A 6,009-nucleotide genomic window follows, 5' to 3' on the forward strand; every position below is an offset into this window, starting at 1 on the left:
CAGGTCCTTCTGCTCCGGAATTCATTCAGCCCCTCCTAGTACGTTGTAGGGAAGCTAGGTGGTGCCATAGAACACTGGGTCTGGAGTCAGGAAGACTCATCTTTGTGAGTTCAAGTGCAGCTTCAGACACTTCCTAGCTGTGTGACCCCAGGCAAGTCACTTACCCCTGTTTATCTCAGTTTCCTCATCTGCAAAATGAGCTGGAGAAGGAAATGGTAAACCATTCCAGTCTCTTTGCTAAGAAAACCCCGAGTGGGGTCATAGAGAGTTGGATACGACTGAAATGACTGGATAAGTATTTTGTACCTGGAGAGAAACTGGTCTGGGGGATATCATTGGCATGGAGCACTCCCACATGAGGAAGCTCCCTCTCTCAAGACAGGTCTGCAGCTTGTTGATTCTTAGAAAGCTGGTATGCCTGGGGAAAGGAGAGGTTCTGTGCCTAGTCTGGTTCACGCAGCTCCCCAGGCCTTCCTGGATCTAGGGTTGGCTCTCTGGTCATGACATGACACTAGTCCCCCTCCTGATATCCAGAGCAACATAATGAAGGCTCCTGAGAGTCAGGGGACAGGCTGGGGTGGGGGGTGCCAGCTAACTGCAGGCCCCCATAACAAGAGGAGCAGCCCAGGCACGTGTCCCTGGGACAATACACTCAGTTCTGCCTGGTCCCGGCTGGTCCAGCTTGGGGAGCTTGCCACTGGGAAGCTTGCCTGGAGCTTCCTTGTCCCTCCAGTCAGAGGGGTGCTGGGCACGGGCCAGGTGGCACCGCCTGCCAGGGCTGCCGAGTCCTCTTTCCTTTTCGGCTCTCACCCCCTCATTCTGACCTTACAGAGAAACAGCTGAGCCATTTATGGTCATTTCTCTTGACTTCACACTCAGCATCACTAGTGCTTTCTGACTTTATAGCATTTTGAAAATTTAAAAATAACATCCTTCAAAAATACCCTGAGAGGAACCTGTCTTTCCAATCGAATGTCTGGTCGAGGAACGAGTTCCTAATCACTGGATGGCTTCAAGTGAAGCCATGAACATCTTGAAGGATGTCATAGGGTCGACTCCTGATGAACTACTGGTCTCTTCTAGGTCTGGGAGGTGGTCTGGTGAGTGGAGAGTCAGGAAGACCTGATTTCAAAACCTGCTGTGCCCACTTCCTGTTCCCTTCTGTTTCCTCACCTGTTAAGTGGGGATAAGAGCAGCCTCTCCCTCCAAGAGTTGTTGTGAGATTATGTTTGTAAAGCACTTTGCTAGAAATGGTCTTATTATTACAGAGGTTTGACTCCCTCCTTGACCACTTACTATCCCTACCACCCTTGGGAAATCTCAGCTTCATCTCTTTAGGTCTCGGTTTCCTCCTTTGTAACTGAAAAAGGTTGGACTTGATGGCGTACAAGGTCCCTTCCAGCTCAAATCTGTCTCCCTGCCCTATAGCCTCCAAGGTTATTAAGTGATCAGCCAGCACTGATCAACCATCATAAGTAGCAAGGCTCGAGCCCCCATCATTCTCTCCAGGCTGCCATGGTGCTGGATGTGCTGTCCCTACCTCACAAGCCCCGCTGGGGACTCCTAAGCATTGAACAGAAACAGGTACATGACACAAAGTTTGATACCTTCCTGCTTGGCCTCTGCCAGCCCCTCTTAGTCACAGGACCTAACTCCTCTGGCCCCAATGGCCACTACAGTCCAGGAGGGCTTTGTGCCTGCTGGGAGGGCAAGGGGCCCTTTAGTTGCTGAAAGCTAGAGGCTTGGGTCAATTTGTCACAATTTTATCTACACAAGCCCTATTAGGTTGGCTGTGATTTCAAGGGGTGGAAGCTGTGAACTCTCAGGTCACTTGTAAACTGATACCTCTCTCCTTTCTCCCTCCCCCTCCCCCCTTTCTCCTCCTTCTCCTCTTCCCATCCTCCTCCTCCTCCTCTGGCTTTTAAGTACTTTGACTTGGTAAATTGAAACCTGAAGAAACCCAGAGCCCTGATCCTGGGGCCCTCCAGAGCAAACCTGGCCTTCAGTGGATTTGCTCTAGGAAGTAACTGCTTACATACCATATAATTAACACCACAAGCTGATGGAGGGGAGATAAAACCCAGGGGGTCAGGCGGCAGGTCAGCCTGAGGGGGCTTTCACTCATGGGCTCCTCCTACCCACTTCTCAACCCAAATAATTGGGGACCAACAGGGTAAACCTCCCACAGACCCTAAGCTTGGAGCAGAGGCTGAGCCTGTGGGATCAGGATTGTAGACTGAGGCCTGGGAGCTCTTGGCCGGGGGGGAGGGGTCTTGTCCTCATTTTACAGAGGACTGAGAAAACTGATTCCAGAGGAGGCAGAGAAGGATGGTGGTGAACGGGTAGGTGGGCCTCATTCAATAGCAACCAGATAGGTAATAAAAGGTGCCGGGGGGGGGGGGGGGGGGGTGGGCACATGGAAAAATGAGAAAGTATACTCACCTGCTGAGTAAACTGAGGGTCCTTTCCTCTATTTGTTGTCTTCCCCAACTAAAGTGTGAATTCTTTGAGCACCAGACAGGACAGGTCGAGTATTTCTCTTTGTATTCTGGGAGTAGTTGACTCACAGAAGGCACTTAATAAAGGCTTCATTGATTCATTCACTCATTCACACACTCACTCACCTGGGCAGAAAGAGGAAACAGACAAAAGCCTGAGAAGGAGGACCCACCCTGCCCTGAGATGTGATGCCATGACGGGGGTGGAGGGGGTTTGTTGCTCTCTCTGCCAAGAACAAAGCAGTTCCTAGCTTCTCTACAGGCTTCAGGGATAATTCCATCCTTCAAAAGTCACTGGAACCATCAGGGAGGGATTCTAAAAGTGAGGACTTGATCTCTTGGCGTGGAAATGATGGGAACCCCTGGGCAAGTGCCCCTGTATCCGAGAGTTTGGGACAGAGGAGAGGAAGCCTGGGTCCAGTCTGATACCTGCCCTAGATCTGGTGAAAGCAGATTTCAGAGAATTCAGAGGAAAGAGAGGTGGGATCCCCTGGAGGGATATGCTTCTGGAGACTGGGGAGTGTTCAAGAATAAAATTCTTAAGACACAAAGGGGAATGATTCCAAGTGGAGGAAAAAGTTAGGTTTGTCTGAAGAAACCCATGTGGGTGCATAAGGAACTCACCAACCAATCCAAACTTTGCAAATGAATGTACCAAGTGTGTCCAGAAGATACCATGCTGTCCAATTGACCTTGATTCCTAGGAAGATTTGAGATCTATCCATTAAACAGAAGCTCTTTCAAATATGTAGAAAGTGAGGTGATGACCACAAAGAGCCCACCCAGCTGCACCCACTGCGAGTAAGCCCCCAGACCAACCTCACTCCCTTTCCTGAAGGGCTTGGCACGCAGTAGGCGATATGGGCACAGTTGGCCTAGGTACCATTGGAGAAGCTTTTGGCAAAGGTTTTTATACTCTTCTAATAGAGAAGATGGATTGATATGGATGAGACATAATATATAATACACCAGGGTGGGTTCAGAGCTGTTTGGGTGGATGGTTAGACTCAGAGATTAGTTGTTAGTCCCTGGACTCGAGTTGCTAGGCTGTTTTTCTCTCCCTTCCCCCAGGCACCTTTTTTAATTTTGAAAATTGGGACCGCATTTGGCTTTCTCTAGTCTTGTGGCCCCTCTCCTATTTTCTATGAGGGTCAATGGTGACGAGTCAGGAGGTCTCCAGGGGAGTGCTCCAGGGATCTCTGCTTGGCCTCATGCCATTTAATATTTGTATTGATTCGGATCAAGGTGTAAGTGGAGTGTGCATCCAATGTGCAGATGACACCAAGCTGCGATGGTCAGTAAATAGAGAGAATCCCAGAGTCAGGATCCAAAAGGGAAGAACATTGAGCTGGGTCTGAGAAGATGAAGTTTCATAGGTAGAAGTGTAAAGTCTTACACTTGGAATTGAAAAATTGAGCCGCACCAATAGAAGATGGGAGAGATGTGGATAGACAGCAGTTATTCTGAAAAAGATCTCAGTCAACCAATCAATGAGCTCCAAGCATGATGTTGCAGGCAAGAGCACCCAATGTGACCTTGGGCTTGAAGTGGGAAGTGGCCATTCTGCTCATCAGACTGTAAGTGGAGGCCTGGCTTCAGGTTGAGGAAGCTGGCCAGGCACCCGTTGGATGTGGTATGTGAGGGATGCCTCTGATCTATGGGCTGGACTGGCTGGGTCCTTTTCAACTCTGTGATTTTATGATTCTGGCAAGCCCCAGGGCCCATGTCATGAGCACAAGTTGAAGGACCAACTCTGGGGAAGGGAGGAGTCCCTGGAGGGAGTCTAGGTTCTAAGAGCCTCAGGTGGCCCAAGCCCAGAGGTGAGGGAGCTTCAGAGAAAGAAACCCTCACAATCAGAGCCAGAATTCAGGGCCTTGAGAAGTGGTGGGCTCCTCCTCCTTGGGGAGGGGGATGGTCCAAGTAGAGGCTGGACTAACAAGCCAAGTCAACAAGCATTTGTTGAGTCCCTACTATGTTCCAGGTACTGTGCTAAGCCCTGAGCATGAAGGCTGCAGGAGGATTCCTTTCAGGTAGCAGTTAGACCATCTGGCCTTTGACCATCCAGCTCAGAGACTTTCTGACTCTGTTTCTCTCCAATGGCCATAGGGAGTGGGTATGAATGGGCAAGGGGGTGGGTATGAAGATAGGAGATAATGGGTCCAGACCTAGCTTTTACAAGTCTTTTTTCTCTCTCTCTCCAGCTTCAGTCCCAGATAACGGAAGACTGAAGATTATCCAAAGGCCTATATTAAAGACTTGGGGTTCCTGGATGGGCAGGGAGGCTGTGGCCCAGCCCCCAAAGACCCTGGCTTCTTGGCAGTTACAATATAAATGAATGGAAGGTGCTCAAGGAAAAGCTGGACCTGACCATGCCTGGGCCCCTGGCCTAGTGAGTGAGACAATGAGAGAAATCTCTCATTCTCTAACCTCAGTAACTCAGATGCCAAAACAAGGAGTGTTTTTATCCTGCTTTGCTCCTGGGAGGTGGTGAGGGGCTGCCCTTGTTAAAAATCTCACCACTGTTTCTCCCAATTGTCAGAAGAGTGAAACTGCTGAGTGCTATGGCCAAGACAGTCCAGGCCCCAGACTCCTCCCAGGCTGGCAGGAGATGGCCCTTTGAAGGCTGCCCCATCCCCACTGGGTTTCGGAAAACTCCTCAGACAAGATTCCAACTTGGAAGAACTCTTGCTAAAAATGAAGGGACAGCCCTTAATGGAAGGGTGAGGTGGCTGCACCCAAGGTGGATGATGGATAGAAGGGAAGGCTGCCACAATCTTAGCCATGGGCAACATGGAGACCTCAGAATAGGATGGGAAGACAATGAGGCAATGCTCATGACTTGTTCCCACATTCCCATCGCCTGCCCCTTCTCTTCCCTTTCCTGTTCAATTTGGATCAGCTTGTCACAAATGGCAATGATGAAAAGTGACTATATCTGTGTATGTGTCTGGTCATCCCCACGGCAACAGCTTGGGGTTTGGTGTTTCCTTCTTAAAATCTGTCAAGTTTGGTTGTGAATTTTTAAATAATGAAATCTTGTTAGGTCTAAGTTTCTTTGGTTTGCTTGAGAAATAAAATAATTGCCCCATAGGACTGGGTAGTTAAGAAATGTTCTCCTTTAAACAAAATAATTCTAACCATCACTGGTATGTATGTAGCACATTAAAGTTTCCAAATTGTTTTACAAATGTTATCTTGCAACAGCCCTGAGGGATCAGTCAATCATCTGTAATTGAGGAAACTGAGACCAAAAGGATAAGTGACTGGCCTGGGGTAATATGAGAAGCAAACACCTAAGGTAGGATTTGAATTCAGGTCTTCCTGACCCAAGTACAGCCCTCTCTCAAGGATGCCAACCTACCTGCCTACTAAGCACAGTCCTCTGGGTGCCCACCCTAAGGAGGGGCACCGTGCCCATTGTGATTTTGTGTCTTAGCCCTGTCCTCCTCACCACCCCCCAAACTAGGAGCTTCCAGACAGTGGAAAACCTGCTTTAGCAACACCGTGTGCC

The sequence above is a fragment of the Trichosurus vulpecula genome, chromosome 3 (genome assembly GCF_011100635.1).
Source record: "Trichosurus vulpecula isolate mTriVul1 chromosome 3, mTriVul1.pri, whole genome shotgun sequence".
Classification (NCBI taxonomy): domain Eukaryota; kingdom Metazoa; phylum Chordata; class Mammalia; order Diprotodontia; family Phalangeridae; genus Trichosurus; species Trichosurus vulpecula.